General features: G+C 38.4%; 1 long non-coding RNA gene across 1 annotated transcript; it reads left to right on the top strand.

Moving 5' to 3' along the window:
* Positions 1 to 1,493: 1,493 nt before the first annotated feature.
* On the top strand, positions 1,494 to 22,719 carry LOC140683878 (uncharacterized). Its single transcript, XR_012055452.1, has 6 exons — positions 1,494 to 2,874; positions 14,468 to 14,589; positions 15,691 to 15,782; positions 16,867 to 16,934; positions 22,361 to 22,494; positions 22,582 to 22,719. It is a non-coding gene; the product is annotated as an uncharacterized lncRNA (long non-coding RNA).
* The last annotated feature ends 1,332 nt before the right edge of the window (positions 22,720 to 24,051 follow it).

Genomic DNA, 24,051 nt, shown 5'->3' with positions numbered 1-24,051 from the left:
TTGATGGGTCCACTTCGCTATGAACATCAAGTGGCATTAATGATTGTAATGGTTCTATTACAATTAACTACATTTGATCTTTTCCAGCACTTTCCTGAATAAACACCTGGGCAAAGTCATTCCTCCTTTTGCATTCAAGTGCCACGGGCAAAGGTTTTAAGGGAAACCTGGGCCTTTATATCCAGATGCAGGTATTTAAATGAAGTTAGGCACAACAGTATAATATAACAAATGTATAACCGTTGTGATGAGCTCTGCAAAGGGGATGGGAGCTCAAATGAGGTTAGGATAAACAGTTATTGGCTGTTGTACAGGTCACAGCTCTTTCACATGCAGCGCTGTCAATTAGCTGGGTAAGGTTCTTGTATTTGATCCCCTGATATGTTTGATGCTGAGAGAGAAACTTTTATCTAGTGGAGCAGTATTTGATAGTTAGGAAGAGCTTGGACCTTCCTGCTACTGAAGTTTCAGTGCTATGCTGATATGCCCAACAGGAGAACGTGGTTTTGTCAGATCTCTCTGTAGTCACTCAGAGGAGGTGAGGACACTCCAAAAGTCATTCATTCCTTTGAAAACCTGAATTGCTTTCTGCCAGTGATCTCTAAGGATTAGGGAGAGAGGTTATGGTTACTGCACATCTACCTTTGCTACCTTGGTCGAGTGTGATTAATCTCAGCCTCAAAGCTTTGCACAGAATGATAGTCTGATTTGTGCCGAATGATAGTCTTCTCCTTAAATGTAACACGAGAGTCCCTGGAAATGCCTTGTATTTTCCAAAAGTTTGATGAAGATGCTAGCAGAATTTGCAAAGTAGCTTTAATTTGAGATTTAATTTTGCAGCTAATCTAGTAAAGACTCTGGAAACCATTATGGATCTTGCAGTTGAGACAGTACACATTCCTTGAAGAAGCTATTGAAGGAATTGGCTTCTTAGAGTCTCAGACTGTAATAGAGGCATTGCTTCTTTTATTTAGACATTTATGAATGTAAACTGATGTACAGGTCACTGAAAAGGAAAGAATCCCCTAATTTCTCCAATAGGATTCAGCTTGTGGAGAGCTGGTATCAGAATGAGAGTAATGAAGAAATAAATTTCACAACTGAAGCAGATAATAATGTGGAAATAGAAAGATAGGGAATTTCTTGAGGAGGAAAGTAAAGTTACACAGATACAGTCCATTATTAAAGGAGTGAGAGGAATATTCAGTGCAGATACCCCTTTTCTGTGCTTAGTGTATTTCTTAACGTATTCTAAATGTTTAACAAAGTTCACATTTCAGTAAAGCTTAAACCCCAAGCTCTAAGCATTGTGTCTTCCTAACAACATTCCCTGTTGACCCGGCAGATTTCTTGGCAGGAAACTAATGGAGAACTAAAGCTGCTTTTGGAATAGCAGTGACTGCCCTTACTTGCCCTCTTTTCCTGAAGAACCACGCCAATGGGGGCTGAGGGATGAAGGAGAGCAGTGGGAGAGTGACGTGCTTCTGTGCCAGATCCTTTGTGCCACTAGGGCAGAGTTCCTGTTCACAATTCAAGCCCTGCTAAGGTGGCTGCTGGAGCATAAACCCTTCTGTAGCTTTCACAGAGCCTAAGCACAGTGATTTTGCACAGAACCGATTTCTCTGATGTTTTTCTAAAGGCAGTGTTCAAGTAAACATACTCATGCTGTGGAAGCAAGCAGAACAGCCAGGGAGAGAGAGTTTTCTGTAAATATGTATGAAGATGGTGCTGCTCGATAATAATATCAGGTAACTGATAATTTTGTACATTATCAGTGCTGTCACTGAGCTAAAGAAGGCCCTTCAGAAATTAGATGAGCAACTGCTTCATCATATCAGGAAATATTGCTGAAGTATGAGTGGTAAAGGAGGCTGTGATTCGAAAAAGAATGTTCTACTAGGCCATGGATGTAGATGCATTCGAAACCGAACCATCCAGATGGAGCTGTGTCACTCACAATTGTGAGTGTGTTAAAAACCTTGATTTTGAAAGGAAACTGCCCTGTTTAAATTAACAACCTTTCCTTAAATATAGCTGTTGAGAAGGAGTGCTTCAGATTGCTGAAAGAACGACTGGCAAGAGTCTTGGCAAAAGAAGGGATTTAATATTAAGTGACAGCACAAAAAGGCTCGTTGGCAATGTTCACTCTGCTACTTACTACAGGGTTAAGGCACACCGAGGGAAAAAGCAAGAAATAAAATCCAGTCAGTCAATCCAGGCAGCAATAAACAGAAAACTATCTCTGTGTGTGTGTGTGTGTTTAGGTGCATGTGACAAAGGGAGAGAAAGGGCAAGGATAAAAAGGAATATGGCCTGACAGCAGGTTTAACAGCACTCAACAGTACTTCAGTTGTAACTTAACAATTTAATAAAGGAACAACACTTAACAGCATTTAGCTCAGCTTGTGACTTAAATTAAACTTACAGGCCTAACTTCCTTAGATAGCTAAAGAACTTAAACATCTGAGAGAGCAGCATTTCTCCACAGAAATGGAGTGTTTGCCACAGCAAATGCACAGGTGTGTGCTCACAGACACACAGAGTCACTGCAAGGTATCTGGGATGCGCCACCACAATAATACATGTGTTTTACAAAGCTTTGGAATTCACAGTATTTTAAAGTGCTTTAAGTGTCTTTGTGAAGTTATGTTAATGGAAAATAAATCTACCAGATTTCAGACATAAAAATATCTTGCATGGAAGTCACCTCCAGCATTTTTTTTTATTTTTTCATTTTTCTATAGGAGGGCTACTGGCCTGTGTAAGTGCATGTGTTTCCAAGGCTTTAGCCTCTCAGAACACAGAAAGGAAAGGACCTCAAAGCAGGTCCATCTCAAGCATGTTCCTCCTTCCTACGTGAGAGCTGGATTCAAGGTAATGTTTCTCTGACTGTTGATGTTATGCAGATTATTTATGGCAATATGTAATTTATAGTTCTTATGTTATATAGCACAAGAATTTAATTTTTTTTAGTTATTGAGGAACACTTAAAATCATATAGAAGCTACGATTTTTTTCCAAAAGCATTTATTTCTTTTCTGAACTGGATGAGCCATTTCTCTTGACATCACACAAGCTGACTTGAAATAGAATACTGAAAACAAAACCTCCAGGATTCCATGTGCCAGGATTAAAGGCAAAACAAATAATGCATAGTGCAATCAATATTAGAAGGAAGAGTTTCTCTTGAGACTAGGCCAACAGCAGACAGATAGAGTTCAATGTACAGAAATGTAAGCTTATTAAAAGTAGAAGAAACTAAATAATCTGGGGAACACCTGCTAAGTGAAACAATCATCCAGCACACTGATCAAGAAAAGGATTTAGGGATTATTCTGGAAAAAAAAATGTTGAAAGCATGATCCTAATGAACTCAGATTTACTAAAACAGGGAAATTGTATATTAGGTTGTATTAGAAAATGAGAAGGCAGAAGATTAAGGAAGGTTACTGTGACTACTTTATATAAGCTAGCAATCTTGCTGAATACTTTTATTATAAAATTTCCTTGTGATAGTGCCTTATATTTAATAAGGTGGCCGAGCAGGTTGTTGAAATCTCCTCTGGTTAGTTAGCTTAATTTGTTTTGTCATCCAAGCTGGGGATTTGTTCTTCCAGTGATTTGTGCTGCAGGAAAGTACATTAGGCTTGTTGCTGTATGAATAAGGATTTCAATGATGTTGCTGATTTTGTTTTCTAATTATTAAATTATTCTGCATTTTAATCTGGATGCCAAATTAGGTGTACCCTGAAAGTGTAATTTCAATGTTTTATCATGAATGGGTCTGATTAATTGGTCCTACCTGGTCACTTGTGCTTAGTTCCACTTCTGGAAAATCTCTGCAGGATAATAGCTGCAGAGGAGATGAATGTTCCAAACTGCATTCCTCCTCTGTAAATGTGTAGTAGATAAGAGACAGAGAAAAACACCTAATTCTAATTCTCTGTTATGCAGTTGCATTAGATATTTGAAAAATACATGCATGGTACATTGCTTCACTTATTTCAGGCTAGCATCTCTTACCATATTAGATGTCAAGCACCCCTTGTTTTTTCCTTGTCTCTATTACAACATTATTTGAAATTCTGGGATATGGCTCTAGAAGCATTCAGAAATGAATTAATGAATGTATTATTATTATTTTGATACTGATAACATCAGTCTTAAAGAAAGGGGAAGCAAGTCAAACAGAACAATTTACAAATTGGTAAGGAAAACAAGAAAAAAAAACCAAAACAATACAAAAGCTCCATGAAGTCCCCAAATACGGTGGCTGGGCTACCCCCCAGCAGAGGATGCTCAGCACGACCTTGCATTCCATCTTCATTTAATTGCTGTTGCCAGTGTCAGTCTGCAGAGCAAGGCTGACTTTTGATCCAATTGCAAAACCTCACAAATGTGTTTCTGAGGCAGGGAGGTTTGTGCAGATGTCGCCAGAGGATGTTCTGTGAAGGAAATTAATTACAGGTGTTTAATTTCCCATCCTCCTCTCTCATGAACATCTTTGCATTATGGCCTTTGTGTTATTGTCACAGGGCAAACTCAGTGCTGCCCCGTGGCTTTGGGACAGAACCCGTTTCTGTATCAGTCATGAGCAAATGTGAAACTCAGCAGACAGGAGGGGTAAGGTATTTTAGCTTTGTAGCATGTTTTTGCATCTTTCATGGAGATGGCAATAATGTCATCTCTCTCTCTCTTTCACCTATACAGGCAAGATGTGGTCTCAGTGAGGGGAAAAAAAAAGCAGATTGGAAAAATACACATTGAGGGAGCAGTGATTGCTGTAGTATTTATGCATGGAAGAAACTTTTTTTCTGTAAATCTTATACCCAGGAAATTCTGAATTATGCAAGAGAAACTTCAACTGTGGGAGCATTGCCTTAGCCCAAACTGAATCTGAAGCTTTCTGAAATGATGTTATGGGCGATGCAGGCCAATATCAAATATGGTTAAAACTCACTCTGTTCCTTCCATCCTCAAAAAATAGCATTTTTTCAAGGGGTTGATTCTATTCTAGGCAAATAGTGGCAAACTAATGCAATCAGGACATTACTGTTGTTTTTGTAACACCAGGAATTGTATTGTCCCTTGTAGACAAAGGAGGAAAAATGGTAATGTTCCTTCCTTGAGGGACTGATTATTGATAAATATGAAGCAGAATACAAGTTACTGAAAGAGGACAAAATGTTGAGGATTTATGTGCAGAGGCCGGTGGGTGGCCTGGGATGAAGAGATGGAAAGAAAAATGTTATCCCTAAGGGCTCAGAGGGATGGCTGGAATCAGAGTCACCCAGAGATTTCTTGAGTTTTTTTGGCAAGAAATGGCACTGAGGACAGAGCTAAGATGGGAAAGGATTTACCAGCCCACCCTGTGCCTGTCCATCTTAATACAGGGGCAGCCTTTTGTCAGTTTGAAAGCCTGGTGATTTTTTTTTTTTTTTTTTTTTTTTTTTAAATAAAATCTGTGCTCCTTTTTCAGAGCTCCTGGCACTTCTAGTCTCAGGAAGAGTAGCCCAGACTTGCCCCCGACCACATCTGCCTCTTGCCACTGTGCAGGGCATCCTGCTGCCTCCTTTCTATGGCACAGTCCTCAATTCCCCAATATTCCCTTCTGCACAGCTTGGAGCCCTGCAAGGACAGTGCCTCAACAAGCAGCAAGTAAAAGCAGGCAGGCTAAGAAATAATGTTTAAATTCCAAATAATAAGGCAGGAAATTCCTAAGGAGGAATAGGGACTGGAAATGTAAGGAATAGGGAATGCAAAAGGGGTGGTGCAGAGACATGTTTTATCCAAGGGGGGAGATTAAGTATATACTTTTAATAGACACAGCCTGTGACTGCACCCTTATTTACTTGTGATGTTTTATTCAAAGTCATGTTTTCAGGACTTGCCCTGTTGAATCCTAGTGACCGTGCTTGGGGTAAAGAAAAAGCTTCTGTGTTTCCCATATTTCACAAGGGAATTTTCACTGTCTTTTTAGATATTGTTTGTAAGACTTGAAAAACTGCAGAGGCTGAGGGAGCATGGAAATAAAGAAGATGGGCTTTGCCCTTTTAAAGTGTATCCAATGCCATTTTTTCTTATATCGAGTCTCATAGAAAAAATGGAAATCTCATACTCCATATACCTCCCACTGCTACCAGAATCTGTTTTTTACTGGGCTACATGAGAATGGGGTCATGCCATACTGTGTTTAACAAACTAGGATGCTATTTTGAGAAAATTCTTCCCGACTGCCTCCTAGGATTTGTTCTATGTAGTGATAGATTGAATTGACACATACCTATAAATATTATTTCTCACTGAGACACAAAAAAAATCTGGTAATACTCAAGATTTATTTTCCTCTATCTCTGAATTCTACTGGTTATTCTTGAAACTTCACAGTTTTGCTTCCAATGTCCAGTGTGGATTCACTTAAGGTTATATGATTTTTTTCCCTTGGATGGTTTCCATTCATACATCTTAACCAACACTCCTAATGTCTGCAGTGAATGGCAAGTATGTGCTTCATGCAGCAGAATTAGAAGTTATCCTTCAGCATAAAATATCCATTAGTCCAAGGCAATTGTATATAACACTCTTTTGGTACCAAGTTATAGCAGGCCCTTGACACTTATGACTTGTTAATGTGATTTAGAAGAGTAGTACCATCCATTTTCAAAATCATTCCTTATTTTAAATTTTTTTTACTATGGTAATTCAGTTTTTGAAAAATCCTTGAGTGTATGATTGCAAATGTTTTGGGCTCAATGTGTGTGTGGAAAAATTTTAGTTTCTATAGCAGAACATGGAATGAATAAAAAAGGCAGTGACTTGTTATATATTATTATATTATATGCAGAGGCATATTTCAACATTATTTCAAACCATATAATAATGTCATTGCAGTATTTAGTGCTATCAAAGAACTTAGTAAAGGAGCAGATTTCCCCTGGGTTTTGTTGGCAGAGGAAAATGGAGAGAGAGGGACTTCGTAAGATTTAGGTCTTAAAATTCTGATTCTTCTTCTTCATCTTCTGAAAGTGATGAGGTAACCAGCCTTGCATTGGATTTCATGATGTCATTTGTTGTTGTCATGTTTGTGCGATTTTTTGCTGGAGATAACCCATATGCTATTTACAGCTCTTTAGCAGAAGCCAAGGCATGTGCCCTTTTTTAGTTGGGAAAAAAACCTGCAAGTAGAGCCTGGGACTGACTTAAATATAAATTATTCTTTTTTTTCTGCTTCTGATTGTATGTTCACATATTGTGTTTCCTCCAGCATCTATTTTTTGGCAGACTTGTAGACTCAGCTTGTAGTGGAAATGATCTCCCTTCCTGTAAGTGCTTGGTTCTAGGTTCGATTCTGTAGGATTTCTGCAAGACATGATATATTGGTAGTGCAGCCAATAACACACAAACACCACAAATTATAATAATCACACTCTTGTCCATGAATTTTCTATTTTTCAGGAAACTGAAGCTTCTGATATTAATTTGTAATCAGCTTTGTGAACAGCTGTAATGAGACACTTGGAAAATGCAGCATTTTTCTTTTCCTCAGACGAACAGGTGACTGTAGAAACAACCTTGTAATGGCTCTGAATTACATTTAAGAGTTACTTTCCTGCTTAATTCTTCTTCATCTGGTCTTACTACTTTTATTACATTTTAAGTATTTTTGTATGCTTACTTGGGTTCAGTTGGATGGATTTTATTATGTTGGCATGTCTGATTCTTCTGGCTTCAAATCACAGTTAATTTATAAACCCCTAAATTTTCTGTGCTGTCATGTAAACACACATGCCATGTAAGCCCATATCTGTTTCCATTCCATGCATGTGGAGCTGAAATGGATTTTGTATCTTTATCTTTGCCCCGGACTGCTTCACTTGCCTTCTAATATCTCTCTCTCCAGGATTTACAGTGGCTTTTTACTTTCATGATGCATTGTGAATAACTGCCATTAAAAAAAAGGAAAAAAAAAAAAAAAAACCACACCAAAAAAAAAAAACCCAAAAAAAACCCCAAACAAACAAATCAGAAGAAACTCCTTTTAATGGACCTCTTTTTCCCCATGTGGAGCTCCACTTCAGCCCTGACAGAGAGCTTCTTATTTTGCCAGACATACTCCATGGCTGGAGAAGTCTGTGCTGCAGTGCACTAAATACCTACATTAGGTTAGGGAATGTGTAATGCTGAGTTTCAGCAGTGCCCAATGGAGAAATGTCCCTCTAAATTTCTGTTCTGAAGTACAACAGTATAGAATCCAGGATACCAGTCATAATATGTGATATTAAAACATACTTTTCCAAAGTTTACAAAAGTTATCTTTTCCTTTTGATCAAGTTTTCTCCATAAATCCAGCTTTTGTAGTGCAAAAGTAGTGCACATTTATTGTGTGTAGTGAACATTTATTGCATGACAATAAATCTCTTCTCTCAAAAGGAATGATTTGCTGGAAGAGCTGACAAAATTAAGGTATTTAGATATTAATGGTATGATAATTTCAGCCCACATCACTGCAGTAGTCTGGGAGATCTTACTTAGAAAATCCACATTTTTAGATTTAGTTTCTACCTTTTTGAGCAAAGTATTCATATTTAAAAGGCATAGGTTGAAGTCCAGGATATGAAGACCACTTCAGCTACGGAGCAGACGTCACTAAGATTAAAATAATAGCATTTCTGTTTGGATGCAGCAGCACAAGACCTTAACACTGTGTTGCCTCCAGTAACATAACTGGACCATGAGAATTTTGGTGGGAAGAAATTCTTAGTAGAAAATCTAAGATAAATCCATGTATTTAAAATACTGAAAGTACTTCCCCCTTTTCTTCTCTAAAACTTTCATTTATGGACTTCATTTGTGGTTCTGGGCTTAACTTTCCTCCATGCACTACAAGAAATTTGGGGTTATTTAATCCCAAATAATTTTGGCATCTATCACAAAGGTAAACGAAGAGTTTGTAGTGTTGCATGCTCTCTGCATAGTGTGCAACTGGAAAATGACAGTGCCTATTAGAAGTAAGTTAAAACTGTCAAAACTAAACAAATTAATGTCTCCTACATCTTAAAAGTGCATTTGGTATATATTAAAAATATAGAACTAAAATATGTAGCTGAATTAGTTTTAAAATTAAAAAATACATAAAAAATTATTAGGAAAATATATTTTACTCTAATATTGAAAATATATTCACAGAATTACATCCTATTTTCTTGCTCCTGGCAGAATTTTAACTTTTAAAATAATGCTACCAAAGGATCATTGATAAGCTTTCATCTATTGATAGTATTGTTAAAAGCAGTCACTGAGACAGGGATTTGGATAATTTTAGAGATGAATGACATGCAATTTTAAAAAATGCAAATTCTTCCCATGTCAACAGCTTTAATAATAACTCAAGAGTAGGATAAAAACCTTAAGTCTTCTGTACTGCATGTCTGTAACAAAAACTATAATTTGTCTTTTTTTTTTAGTCATACAAAACTGAATTTACACTTATGAGTCCTAAACCACAGAAGCTGTCCTTGTAACACCAGCAAACAGTGCAGATGCTGCAGCTGTCCTTAGACTGGATATAGGCCTGTAATGAATTTCAGGACCTTTTCTCATATCTCATGCACACAGAGCTTTTATTGACTTCTGAGGAGCAGCAGATTAACAAAGGGTTATCCAGTTTGATGGACTCTCCAGGGTTGCTTCTAAAAACAAAGATATTGAAGCTGAAACAAAACAGTACCAAAATTTATAAATCAAAGAAGTTTTATCTCTCTTTGTAGTGGAGCAGGATTAGTTATATACAATAGTTCTCATGTTGGGGTAGTTTAAATATCTGTGCCTTTTAATTTGACTTACATGTATTCAATAGTTGGTTTGCAAAAAAAAAATGAGCCATCTTTCTGAACAGAATGAAAAGCAAAAGTTGGTGTGACTAGGCTGCAGACAACCTTACTGACTCAAAATTCAAATTATATTTGAATTTTTTTTACCAGATATTTTGTGTATAGCTTTTAAAAGTTTTTTGTGGGTTTTTTTTTTGGGTTTTTTTTTTTTTTTTGTCTCAGTGTTTTTCTTACTAACCCTTTAAAACGTCTTTCTCAAGATATGCTGTGTGAATTACTGGATGAAATCTTCTCTAGAACTCAGTTTTCTCCTTATAGTTGACTGCATCTTACACAATGCATGGAATAAGAACTTTCCTGTTCACCTCCTGCTGCATTGCCTGTAAAAAAGCTGTTATCAAAAGCAAAAATTTAAGAGCAGAACACTCTCTGGTGAGAATACAGGGAGGAGCATCACTCTGAGGCAGAGCTGCAATCACTCCTAAAGTCTCATTTCAGTCCCCAAAGTGGCTCCTAGGAAAGTTGCTAGAAACAGAGTTGCTTGGGGGTAGCTTTTCACATCCCAAGAAGGGAAGAGTAAAGAGCTGTTCTGTTCTCTTTACTTGTCTGTTTTCATATATAACTGTTGCCAAAAAAAAAAATAAAATCTGTCAGTCAGCTGTGAGTCACACCTCCAAGGATGCTGTGTGCACAGGCAATGCGTGTAGTGGGATCCCAGTGAGCTGCAGAAAGTTGACTCCTTCAAAGAGCTGAATCCACAGAAATTACATGTCTTGTCCCCATGCCTCCTGCCTTCAAATCAGCTTAGAGTGGTTAAAAAAGTTTCTCAGGGAAATGCAATAAGTGACCAGATTTAATAGAAGAAAATCAGCTGAATATGAGGAGTTGATATTCTTTTTCTATTCTTATGTAATATCAGATAATAGTGAGAAAATTATTACATTTTAACTAAAGGAATTAAACAAAGCTCCAAAAGCATAAATTAGAATTTAACTATGCCATTTTAACCCAATTTAATTAGTAAACCTTCATTACTAGATAATAAAGACCTAATACAAAATTATCTTCTAAGGAAGATCTAGGGAATACCAGAAGAATAAAACCAGAAAAAAAATGTATGCACTTGATTTCCTTGCCATGAAATTCTTTTGGCCCCAAATAGCCAGTGAATTTATAGCACCCTTAAGTTAACATGCCTTAGAATCTATTCATAATTTCAGAAGAAAACAGTGAGTTGAAGGCTTCACCAACTTAGGTGGAGATGCATGTCATAAAAACACAGAGCATGAATGTATATTAAAAAGTGCTGGTTATCCTGAGAGAAAATACTCTTCAGGCTGAATAATCCATTTTTGTTCTGCTGGATTTGTGTGCTAGCTGGGTAGAACCTGCCTCAGGTTTTGCAGCTGCCAGCAGACATTCGGTCTGCAGTTTGCTGCTGCTTTTGGTTTTCTGTCAGAACTTCAGCTTGTCCCTGCTAAGTTGGCAGTACACGTCAGGAAGGATCAGAGTCTTTTTACTTCCTGATGCCTTTTAATATCGTTGCTGTAGGCAGAACTTGCCTTGGCGGTGCAGCCCAGTGAGGGTTTTTTGGCATGGTACTGCCAAGAGCCAAGTCCTGCAGGAACCACCGAAAATACATTTATTTACTTGCGGTTTCCTCATCGCTGAGACAAGGCTGGTGCCAGTAGATGGCACTCGGGCACTTTGCTTCCACCGGCTGTCAGATGACAAAATTATCCTTTTAATTTGGATGCGATGAATACTGTAGCTAAAAGAAATGCTTTTAGCTTGATAATTCCCACGGTTTTGCTTCCTTCTGTGCCCTCATTATCAAGGTGCTGGCAGGAAGTCCACCCCTCTGCCTTCTCTGCCTGATGCCAAGATTCCAACTTTTACGTTCCAGCCACATCTGAGTGGAACTGAGAGCAGGTGTATGAAAGTTGCTGTGTAGCCTGTCCCCGTGACACTGGCAAGACTAGATAATTTATAAACTTCACATTTTAAAACTCATTCCATCTGAGTAATTTTAACCACCCCACCTGCAATTCTCCCTGCAGTATCCCGAGGTCAGGCACTCTCCTGCCTGAGTGGCTGCGTTGTGTTGATGGCTGGGGATGAAACAGTTCCATGCTCAACCACAGAAGCAGAAGGAATGTAATTTGTTGCTCAGACCCAGCTCTTACAAGCTGTTAGGCACATGCACAACTTCAGGCAAGTGAGTTGGAGATGCTTGTGGATTTAGTTATCTGTACATTTATGGGGTCTTTGAGCAGGGTTGGGGCATTGTTTGTAAATTGGTCTGTAGAACCCTTCAGTGAACTTCAGTCACTGTGGATACACAGAGTTACTGCATTAACACGTATGATTGTATCTGGGGAAAGAATATATTGATATCTTAAATATTCTTCTAATACCTCTTCCCATTCTGTCTAGCTGGGACTTTAGACTGGAGGCAGAGGTGGTGATGTGTATTTTACACTCTGAGTGAAATTTTATTTACACAAAACTGCTGCTTCTCAAACCAGATGGTCAACACCAGAGAGCAATGAGTAAACTTACCTAATCAAGGTCCAGGCTTGCCTGCTTTTTTGGCTTTATCTGTCCCTGAGCTGCTTTAACATTGTACCTTTACTTGACATTAAACTACCACTTCTATGTTTTCTGAAAGGTTAAGAAAAAACTAAATATGGGCTTAAAACAGACACTGACAGGTTACAACATATCCACAGAATGATGCTCAGAGAGTAGGCTTCATAACACCAGTAAATTCTGTATTTAATATTGGGGTGGATGAGAACGTGCATAGATGTACTCTGCCATACCATTCCTTCACTGTTGCTGTGAAAGCCTCTTAATCTGAAAAAGCAGTAAGATCAGCTGCCCCTGAATTGTATCATATCTAACCCTGTAATTAGTGGTCTGGAAACCAAATGGACTTCAGAGTGCAGAAAACGTGGACATATTTTATCTCAAAATTAAGGTATTGTGCAACATATTCTCGCTGGGTAAGGTAAGATGCCTTTACTGCTGCAACTGGAGGAAATATTTGTGCTATTTGTGTGGCTGCAAATGCTGTTGCAGAATCTGTCACTGGATTGTGGCAGAGTGTCAGGCCCGGGCAGCTGATATCATGCACAATTATAACACCAACTATAATCACCATTTTTGTGATTAAAAAACAGGTGACCACCCATAATGCTAATGGGCTCTTGCTACACAAAAGAAATACCAGTTAAGACTCTTATGAATTATTTATACATTATTACTCCTCCCCCATTAGATTCTAAATCGAGGGTTAGCTTTAGATCAGAGTTCTGTGTGGAGATCTGTAACCCTTCTGAGCTGCAGAGGCACTCATTAGCTACAGGCACATTTGCACGTGGGCTGGATTTCTCTCCTATACCCGCCAGTCTATTAAATAAAGACCAGGTTCCATCCTCAAAGCTTTGCTGCTCTGTTGCTTCCTACAGGAATGTGCATTTTTATGTTTCTAAAAGCTGTCTCGGCCCAAGAATTCTTTCTCAGGTTTGAAGAAATGACCAGCTGTCAAATTAACAGTGGTGAGGGTTGCTTTTTATTTTACTTTGATTTCAGGCAATTAGTATTCAGCCTCTAGCAGTAGTCTTATTATCCACAAAATTTTAAAGAAATTTGCAATACTCCATGTACATGTGTGCTGCCAAGATCTTCTGGCTGTGTGAAAGAAATGAGCAGCCTTTTTGGCCAAGTTTCACTGTTTCTGTCTGGCAGGTGATGCTGAAACCATTACAAAGGCATTGTAGACTTTGGGATCAGTTTGACTGTAATGGCTTGTGATAAAAAACCCAAAACCACTACAAACCATTACTAGTAATATTTACCCATTAAATGGAAAGTTCTCATAGAGTATTTTTGGTCCAAACAAGCTTTACATTGTTTGAAGTAAAAACAGAACCTGCCTTTGAGTGAAAATTCAACCTAGAAATCATGTGACCTGGAAATCACTGGAGAAAAAAATGCTCTGCTTTTCCCCAAAATAACTAAAGAGCAGAGTAAAGCCTTCATTAGCTCTTTCTTCCCCAAATGTTTCCATGTTTGGTACTTTACTGAGGTCTTTTATTTGTTATTAAGTTTTTTGATTTCTGTTATAAGTCAGTTTAGTTGCACTGTTGAGATTTCAAGATGTGATCGTGTCTGCTGCCTCTTCCAATGGGAGAGGCATGTATCAGAGAGGAAATGTGTTCTGTGGGTACTCTGACTGCTACTGTTGGTTTGACAGCCAGAGAAATGATAGTTCAGTTTTTCTTAGTGAATTCTGGGAGGTCTTTTTTCCTTTTTAACCTTTCTGAATTGGATGAAGGAGGGGAAAACTGGGGAGGCAGACAGGCTACAATGGAAAGTTAATCAGAAATCAATCTTGTGACAGTTATAACTGTACTACTGATGAGTAAAATATTCAAAAATAACCGATTCTCACTATTACTGGCGTGGCACAGAAAGTTTGGGGTTGAAGTGCTATTACCAGTGCTTGGAAGCTCTCAGCAGTACAAAAGTTGCTGATATAATCCTGACAGCTCTGGGATTTTGCATTCCTCAGTAAATCCTGGCTCAGATGTCAGGGTTTGGATTTTACTTTTCCCTTTTCCTCTTAACAGTATGTTTACAGGATTCACAACAATATCTCGGGATTTGTTCTTCTTGTAAAGCCAGTAAGAGTGATGTGGTTAATCTTCTTCACTGCGTTCCAAATGTACAGTCACTTCCTCAGACTCCCTAAGTAAGTATTTAGTATTAACCAGTATACATCTCCTTGTTGTCTTCTTTGCATCCTACTTTCCCAACTCTCATTTTTGTAATCACAGTGATACATGTATTATGAATGTCACTTTTATAATACCTACTCTAGTGTGGTATTAGCATAATCTCCTTTAATTTTTTATGTTTTTAAATATTTTTTTCTTCCCTTTTTTTTAATATTAAAAAGATTGGACAAAAGTTGAAGAAATTCACATATTCTACTACTGTCTACTGGCTAGTGTCTTACCACACAGCAGCAACTGCTGGAAAAAAAAGCGCTGGCAGGAAGACAGCTTTTTTTAGTGAAACCTGAGTTTGCTGCACACAGCTTTCTCCATTGAAATGGTAAAAAGCAGCGCTTTTCAGCAGTCACTTCCCTGTCCATTGAAAACAGAGTTCCCTTTTCCTGTTATTTTATCCATAGATTCAGAATCTTACCTTTTTTTCAAATTGAATTTCGTAAGCCACTTATCTGCCCATGATTTTAGCTTAGCCAAATCCATGGGAATTTTATTGCTTCCCCATTGTGCGTTTGTTGACTCACCCGTTCCGTACAATCAGCACATTTCGTCGCTTTGCTGCATTTTCCCCCCTCTCGTGTTGATAAAGTCAACAAAATCAATACTAATATTAAAGTACTCCAGCTTCTTCCACTTGGGTCTGCCTCCAGTCAATAAGTACATTCTGGCTCTCGTGTGCTCGCTGGTTTTTATGCTCCCAAGCACCTCATCTCTTATGTCTCACATATTAAAGTGAATACAGGGCAGTAGTTTGCAGCAATCATGAGAAGCTGGATGCTGCTTAGAGTCAGGTCTCCAAAAGGCTGAACAGCCTTTTGTTGGCAGCTTTTTAAAAAGCAGAGAAATTTAGAGGGGCTGTCCCTGGAGTTTGCTTGTAAAGAACAGAAGAGCATAACTGCTCCCTGTTTATTTATTCCTGTCTCCATATTACAAGGCTCTTCTGTATAGTATATATATATATATATATATATATATATATCTCATAGGACATAATGATATTGGCTATTCCTGAGTATGATGGCTTGATTTTAATATCAATTGTCATGGTTACATGCCTCCAGGATGATATTCTGTCAAGATCAAGCTCAAGATACTCTATACTAAGAAGGCAGGTTCCTGACATTTGTGTGAGAATGGCAACTTTTAACTTCAAGTAAGTTATAGCCTTGTGGTTAGTCCTTGCATTGATCACTGAAGAAATCAGGCAAACAACATCAAACTGCAGATTTTGCTTTCTAAAGAGCAGACACAGTCTATTCTTCAAAATATTTAAAATCTGTGCAGAAATAAACATCTCAGAAATCATAAAGTGTTCAGTTGCAGCAATGTAATCATGTTTTACCTGGCATTTAATATGAAGACTACTTAATTCAAGCTCCAGCTCAAATAAGAACTCTTAGTCAATGAATCTATGAGAAAAGAGTTTGTGAAAGAAGTCGTCAGATTTAGGTATGCCTTTATTTTTGCTAAAATGAATGAAAATATCTAGCATGAATGAGTATGTTCTAGGAATTTCATTTTGAGCAAGGACTGAACCCTGACACGACAGTTACCTTTAAGGAGGGTGCTTGGTCTTATTGTACCAATCATTAAAAAAATAAAAAAATAGTGGGGCAGAATCTACCCTTAGAAATAAAGAGTTTCAGTAGAAAAAAAAAGTAAAAAAGAAGAGAAAGGCTGGAAGCCAGGGGAAAGAAGCATCAAGATGTGACATAAGCTGATTACAGTCACACTGTAAAGGAATTTTATTTATGTCCCTTGAAATATAATATTTTAAGACAGCCTTCAGAAAAGGCTGAGAGATCCATATCTTCATGAAGCCTATCCTATTATATTCAGTTGCAAGTACAAATCAAACAGAAATTCTACAATGCCCTTTGAACTCCACAGTAAATTCTAGACACAGAAGAGATGCTATCTTTTAATTTTCACAATATGGATGTTCTCTTCCCATCTATAACAAGATGATGTACTTTTTGTCTGATAGCAACAAGCCTGTCTATTGTAAATAATACCTAAAAGAACTTCTAGTGTAAAATATACTGGATGAGGTGCTGGTTTTTATGTTGCAAGCATTATGGGCTGAATTTATTTGCCTCTAATAAAGAAGAAAGTGAAGAAACACTGTACTTATGCTTCACTAGAGGCAGTTCTTTGTCTAAAATTCTCTTGTTTTTGATTCAGTTTAAATGCATTATTGCTATAGGGTGAGCTGTTATTCTTTGTCATTATTTCAGGACTGTCTTCAAGGTCTCTGGACAAGATAAGAAACAGGGCAACAGCAAAAAGCCCAGTCTAACCTTGTGTAAGTGTTTGCACTTTCATAATTACTATTCTTATGGCTATCATTCTCCCCTTGAACTGCACAGCTTAATTGTATTTGTCAGCAAAAAAGAAAAATTGTTTTTTAAAGGTGCATTTCCTCAGGACAAGCCTCTTGACTGTGCTCACTGGCAGAAATGCCTCCAGCATTTTGCATCACATTTGGACTGGAAGATCCATCCAGTCAGGCATCTGATTCAGTATTCTGTGCTCTGTTTCCTAATATTTGATTGAAGTGTTGGATTCCCTCTCTTCATAAACCCTCATTCACAACTCCTGTGTTCTTCCATCCAGGAATCACCAATGTCAGCATTGATAGGAACAAAAAGACTGACAGTCACCTCACTGAAAGCAGTTCTTGGCTTAGCAAACCTAACTATTCAGTGTATTTCAGTGAAAATTAATCTAATTTCCCTGATAAACCTATTGAGGTGCTGTATCTAGTCAGGAAGTAAGATTAAAAATAATGCAGATATTCTCATAATTACATAATGTATCATGTTTAACATACATTTAATCAAAGTTTAGCTACCATTATAATTTTCTGTGCACTTTTAAGTTCACTACTGCTGCCAAAGTGGGCAACCACAGAGAACCTAACCAGCTAGCTAAAGGAGAGAGCCACTAACTAATTTACTACTTTGTGGATCTTAAGATATTTCAGTCCAATAGAATTTCACAAAGGAAGCAAACACAAACTACGCTGTGATATGAGAAATATCCTGGCTGCCTTTTTAACAGTGGCAAACTCACAGTCCTCAAACAGGTCTTGGTTTGGAAATTTTCAGAGTCAGTAGAGAGATGATCACTGTTAAAAGCCCCACACTGCTCTTTAATCAGAAGGTAAATCCGTAAGTGATGGAGACCAAGAGCACCACAAGTCACTCCGGAGTGTTTTTGTGACACAGCAGTAATGAACCCTCCATTTGGAGTTTCATGAATGACACAGTTGAATTAGTTGCTGCTTGTACTTATTATAATTAGTTTTGTTCCAGAAGCACTTAGCCAGGTCCTGTCAGCTGCTCTGAGATTGTAATTGGCTTAGCTGCTCCCAGTGAGGGACACTTCTCCAGTTTTTATAGCAGCTGACCTGTCTCATACACTGAATGGAGTTCTGTGGCTTTTTGGTCAGAGACACAGTAAATTAAATCAGTCAGATTAAAGTAGACTCTCACTAGCAATGTGTTCTGTGAGTACATCCTGATCTCATATAAAACATGAAGAAAATAAAATTTTATATACTTGAAGGCGTAGAAAAAAAAAAAATCTTACCCTGTATAGCACATCCTTTCTTTCTCTCTTACTGACAAGCAATATCATAAAGGCAGCTGCCAAGGACATAGCATGTCCTTTAAAATGCAAATTGTTTAGGAATGAAGCACCTTTCTACAAAGATACTAAGCTCTTCAAAGAAGCTTCTTTGAAACAAAACTGTGCAGATACCATACATAATTTCAGGGGAGCTTATAAAGCTTTATGAGCCTTTAAAGTTTGCTCCCATGATTTCCATAGAATTCATGGCAGATTATATTCCAGGATATGCTGTTTTTGTGTAGATTACTAAAAATTGGTTAAAAAATTTAATAGATACAGTGAACCTGAGTGGAGTTCCTACCTCTCCCAACATAAGAATGGAAATATTTTCACTAACAACCTCTCTTTCAGAAAATTGGTTGGTGCAGATTCTCTCTAGATGGCAGTGGAGCTCTATAAATAAGGATTCTGCTTCCTTCCCCCACCCTCTTTCCATTTCTTCTGGAGACTCATTTTCAGCTGTATTGCTCTATGATTTAACAGGGCTTTGATGCTGTGAGATGTTGGCGGGCACAAATCAGACTTTCTTTTCTAAAAGGATAATATACTGCTTTTTCAAAGTCAATTAACACTTAGGGCAAATGAAATGGGGAGAGCTAAAGGTCAATTACTAAAGGATGGCCACAAAAATTTTTCTGGTTTACACAGCATTCATCCAGGGATTGCAGAACGGTGGGGAAAGAAAGGAAATAGTAATTAGCTCATTTGATTTCTTGATGGTTACCAACAAGATAGTTAAATACAGCTTATCTCTTTTATTATTATCAAGTGTGACTGGTGCTAATAATCATTCTGACCAGCTCCAGACCGTGTTTTTTTCAAGGCATTGTGCCTCCATCACAGTAGCTGCGAGGCTCTTTTGGCAATTTGTGCACCAGGCAAAGGTTAGCAGAGAGAATAGCTTTAATACTTCAGGTTTGGAGTGGAGTTAGTAAGCTTTGTGTGTAAAAGAAATATTGTAGCTGGGCAGTCCAGCTATTAAAAAAAGAAGGGCATTAAAGGAAGGGAGACTGAGTTCCTTTTTCACTGTCATTCATCATCCTGCTTAGAACAAGCAGGTGAGTTAAAACTTGGCCTTTGGAGGTCTGTGGTGCACTGTCAATGGCTAACCACTAGCTTGGTTTTCATGTCATGACTGATGCTGTTTTACAGGTGAACCACTATGGATTTAATCAGACAGGACTCCAGCTGCTTAGATTTATCTGTCTTCATGTAGCTCATCTGAGTCACTCTGGCATAAGTGATGCAACTGAGTAGTGCCAACCACAAACATCTAAATCATTTTGAGATGTATGCCTTGTTTAAAACAGGGAGGCTCATGTCAAGAGAACATGCAGCTTAGAGGATCCCTCCATAAGAGTAACAGTAACCCCATATTCAAAGGACCATTCATAACAAAGTGAGGTAGCAGATTACTCTCTTCTCAGCTTAATGGTGACTGCATATGAAAATGGCCAGCCTTGAATCTGTGCTCCCTGCTTGCCTTTTGTGTGTCAAACAGCTTTGCAGGCAATACTCACACTTAAGATTGCAGTCAAAGTTCATTTCTATCTTTTTTAGAATAACTCTGCTGAGTTTAATAATCTCATCCTTTGTGAATAAGGAGTTTCTGTTTGCAGTTACATGAAAAGAAAAAAAGGCCAGTGTTAAAGGCAGCAGGAGATTGTTTCAGGCCTGACTATTCATAGGGCCAGACCATGAGGGCCAGGCAAAGCACATAATGAGCAAATTCTTTCGAGGTAAATTGTTATTTGGGACTCTGAATGGGTCTTTAATTTGTGTGGGAAAATACACTGTGTGTTGCAGTTGACTTGCATGCAGGTAGTGACTTACTGCCAGCTGTCAGCAGTGCTCATTTCAGTGTCTGAGACAGCAGGAGAATAATACAAAGTGCGCACCTAGAAGTCGTGCTCCCTTGTTTTCTGGTGTGTCAGAGAGGCAAACCTCTCCCCAGCAATGAGTGGTGTGTGGAGTGCACTGACTGCCCTCCCCACCTGCAGCCACCAAGCTGGATCCTTCTGTGTTCAAAGCTCAGCAGCTCTGCTCTCCAGCCGCAGGCACAGCGCCAAATTTCCTTCCTGGAGTTTACCAAGGGAGGATCAAACGGGGATCTCTCTTCTTCCTACGGCTACAAACTCTATCCCACTTGAAGGACATATGAAATGTTTTGTCATGGCAGTGGCTGCCGCTTTGCTGATGCCTGAGCTGGCTGGAGAGCACAGAGGCTGCGTGTAGGTTTGCCTTGCCCCGTTCAGAGAGAGACATTTTCCTGGCAAACACGCATCCTGCTGCCTGGTGCAGTGTTTTCCCTGGACAGACCTGCTGTTGGAAAGCTGGCAGGTAGGAACTGTGTCTGTGGAACTGTAGGGCTGTTTTGGCAATGTGTCTGCACACAGCAGACACATGACTGGAGTTCTGGGCAGGTTTTACAGCACATGTAATCTAAATGCTTCTGTGGTGCATCTTACTCTGAGTTCATGTTTCTCTTGTCATATCTACTTATCTTGCAAAAGGTTTATTTGGGGCAGACAACATGGTATTTTTGGACTGCTGAGCACCCCAGAAACCAGGGCAAGTTCACTGAGCACATTCAGGTCAGTTGTACTGTGTCTCAACTGATCTGCAAATGTAACAGAGCACAGTGCAAGGGACACACATTGTAGAGAAATCGCATTTGTCATTATTGTCCTGGAAAAATGCCAGCTTTGCTAAGGTGGCCTCAGGGTTGTCACTGTAATGACCCTAGAACAATTTTGGGGACAGCCTTCCATGTGTGAACGATGTTACCACAGTATCTGTTCTACTGGGGAGCAAGAAATTCCAGATACACTTACAGGGAGATACTGTTTCCCACGGTTAGTAGAACTGTGAGACTGACTCCCCTTCTTCCCTTTTATGAACTTACTTCTGTTCTCCATTGAATGAGACAGCATCTATCCTGCACTCTTAAAGAAAAAGAAAATTTGGATGCAACTTTTGTATTTGCAGCTTTGAATTGGTAAGCTTGTGAGAACAGCTGTTCTTTACTACAGCAAAAACAGGAAACACAGAGATGAGCAACAATAAAAACAACAAAAAAAACCCCAAAAACAAAACCAAAAACAAAACCCAACCAGAACCAAACTCTGGGTGATCAAAACCAGTCCCTAAAGCTTTGTGTATAATGCCTTTCCATCTGAGCCAGCATCCATTGAAATAAATGATAGCTCCTTTTCTCTATTGTTGACAGAAACAGCTTAAGGCAAAATTGGCAAGGTGTGTTAGAACAGTCTCCCCATGTGTAATGTTTGAGGGAACTCACCCTCCCACGCAGCATATAGAGGGTGAAATCCACTGTTTTACATAGCGAAATAGATAAACTACAAGTTTTGCAATTATTGGTATTGATGTCTAGCAAGGATTAAAACATGAAATCTTTCCTTACGAGCTGATGCCATGATTTACTTCAGACAATCTACCTTAACAGATGCATAAAACCCAGGATGGTTTATGGCCATTACCATTTATGACTCTTCACAGTCCTTCTTGTGACCCACTCAGATCAGAATCTTTCTGAAAATGTGCAGTTTATTCTGGAACCCAAACAGTCATGTAGAAAAGGGATTTATGATTAAAAAAAGTCCGCAAAAAGTCAGTAAGTAATGGATTTGCACTCCTTGTCTCCTTGATCCCTAGAAATAGGAAAATAGACCTGAGCTATGAATGTGTGTTCATGGGATATTTTTATATTTCAGTCTTCACAGTGCACTGTAAGGAAAATTAATTTAAAATAAGAAAATTAATATTTCACTTCTCTTAATTTTATAGAGGGGGTGTTTTGAGCTTGACAAGGTCCACTAATTAATTTGTTCTTCCCGTTAGAAAGTATTTCTTCCATTTTTATTCAGGCTATGAAAGAACTAGTATTTTTGTTCCTTGGAATATGCACCCTGGCATCTCTGGCCTCTTATAAACAGGATTATGGGAAAAGGATACCAATGGATTACTGGCTGTTATTGTCTGTGTGTTTTGGTCGATATTGGGCTATTATGGTAAGGTCAGTGGGAATCAAGAAAGCACAAGGGACTTACATCCTTTTTTTTTTTTGTCATGTAGAAGAACCCTGAAGGGTGGTTCTTCATGAAGCTGTACTTACAGGAGACCGAAGCAGTGCAGCTTTGAGGATGGAGGTGGAGAACATCAAGGACTGAATGTGTTTATGGAAAGTGTGCTTACGGAAAAGGCTTTTGGTGAGTTTGGAAAAGTTTCTTTTCCTTGGACACATCTAAAAGGCAGAAAGGAGACACTTATTTTTTCCCCCCGTTGTTGTTTTGCAGACAAACCTGAAAAAGAGAAGGGAAGAAATTTCATTGGGGAATTTCATGGAAATATTTTGTCATTCTCACATGATGCAACCACCAGCAGACTGTTCTTTTCTGTAATGAATGTGAATGTAAAGGGGAACTGAAGACCCTTATCTGCTATGAAATAAGATTTGAATAAAAAAAGAGCTTAATCTTTTGTTCAAGTCAGCCCAAGAAATGGTTTTTAACCCATGTGGAAAAAAACTCTTGATGTATTTATGTGCCCCGTAGCCAAGAGAACATAAAATACTATTGGAATTTGGATCAGTTCATTATTACTCATAAAATTGAGTTCATTTTGAGCCACATATTGAATGATGCTGGATTTATCTTATGTAATTCATATAGGGTTTACATTGAATTTCCTATAGAATGAGTATTGGGCAGGGGAGTTAACCATACCTTTCTTGCCAAGCAGATATAAGTTAGTTTCAGAGGGTATATTGTATTGTATTGTATTCCCACACTGTTGAGGAAGAGATCAATGGCCTTCTTTCTTGACAAACTTTAGAAAATCTGTGAGATACTTCATTTGTATTACTCTTAGCTGAGTATCACATATTCCATCATGTGTTTGAAAACACATTTTTAAAGGGAGGAGCTTTTTCTTCCTTTTTAAAATAATACCTTAAAGAATGATATGCAACAGAATATAGATTGTGTCAGAGTCCTTTCAAAATTTCAATATTTTCTTCTGCTACAATGGTTTAATTTAGAGTAGTCTTCTTTTGGTAAGGGATTTGTATCTCTTTAATGAAACTGAAGAGCATGAAATGTGGTTTCCCTTCTTTTAAATGAGGCCAATTTTAGAGAAATAAAATGAGACACAAATAAATTGTTGAAGTCACAGTGCATGAAATTAAGAGAGCCCTTGACTATACTGGCAACAAGTTTTCTCTCAAGTGTTTTGATGACCATATAGCTAAGTGGTTATGGGCTAATTGTGAAGAGGCTTTTTTTCTGTTGTTTTGTTTTGGTTCCTATGCCTTTGACAGATATATTGGCTTCAAGCTATTTTGCAGACTCTATGGTCCTGATCCCACAGGTGTTTTGATCCAGGTGGAGCCTCCTGGCTCCAGCCAGGTTTTTTGTGCATAGAAGCTCGTGCTTTTTGATTTAAAAATCCCTCCTTGTAGGCAGGTACTTTGAAATCAGTGGGGCACAGCCCCGTGTCTTTTCCTGGACACAAAGAACTGCAGACTCAGAGCTATTTGTCAGGATTTTTGAACATTTTCAATGCAGTTGTGAGTTCCTGGCCCTCTAAGTTCGATCTATTGCAACACAGTGGGGTGAGGTAACCTTGGCAAACACCCACCCAGCCTCTCTCTCACTTCATCTCCTCAGCAGGCCAAGAAGAAAGAAAAATAGGATGGAAAAGCTGATGGGTCAAGCTAAAGACAGAGAGACCACTTAGGAGTTAGTATTTCAAGAAAAAGAGACTTT

Source organism: Taeniopygia guttata, chromosome 4 (assembly GCF_048771995.1).
Source record: "Taeniopygia guttata chromosome 4, bTaeGut7.mat, whole genome shotgun sequence".
NCBI classification, from domain to species: Eukaryota; Metazoa; Chordata; class Aves; order Passeriformes; family Estrildidae; genus Taeniopygia; species Taeniopygia guttata.
Note: the sequence above shows the minus strand (reverse complement) of the source record. Positions and strands in the feature narration are given on the sequence as shown.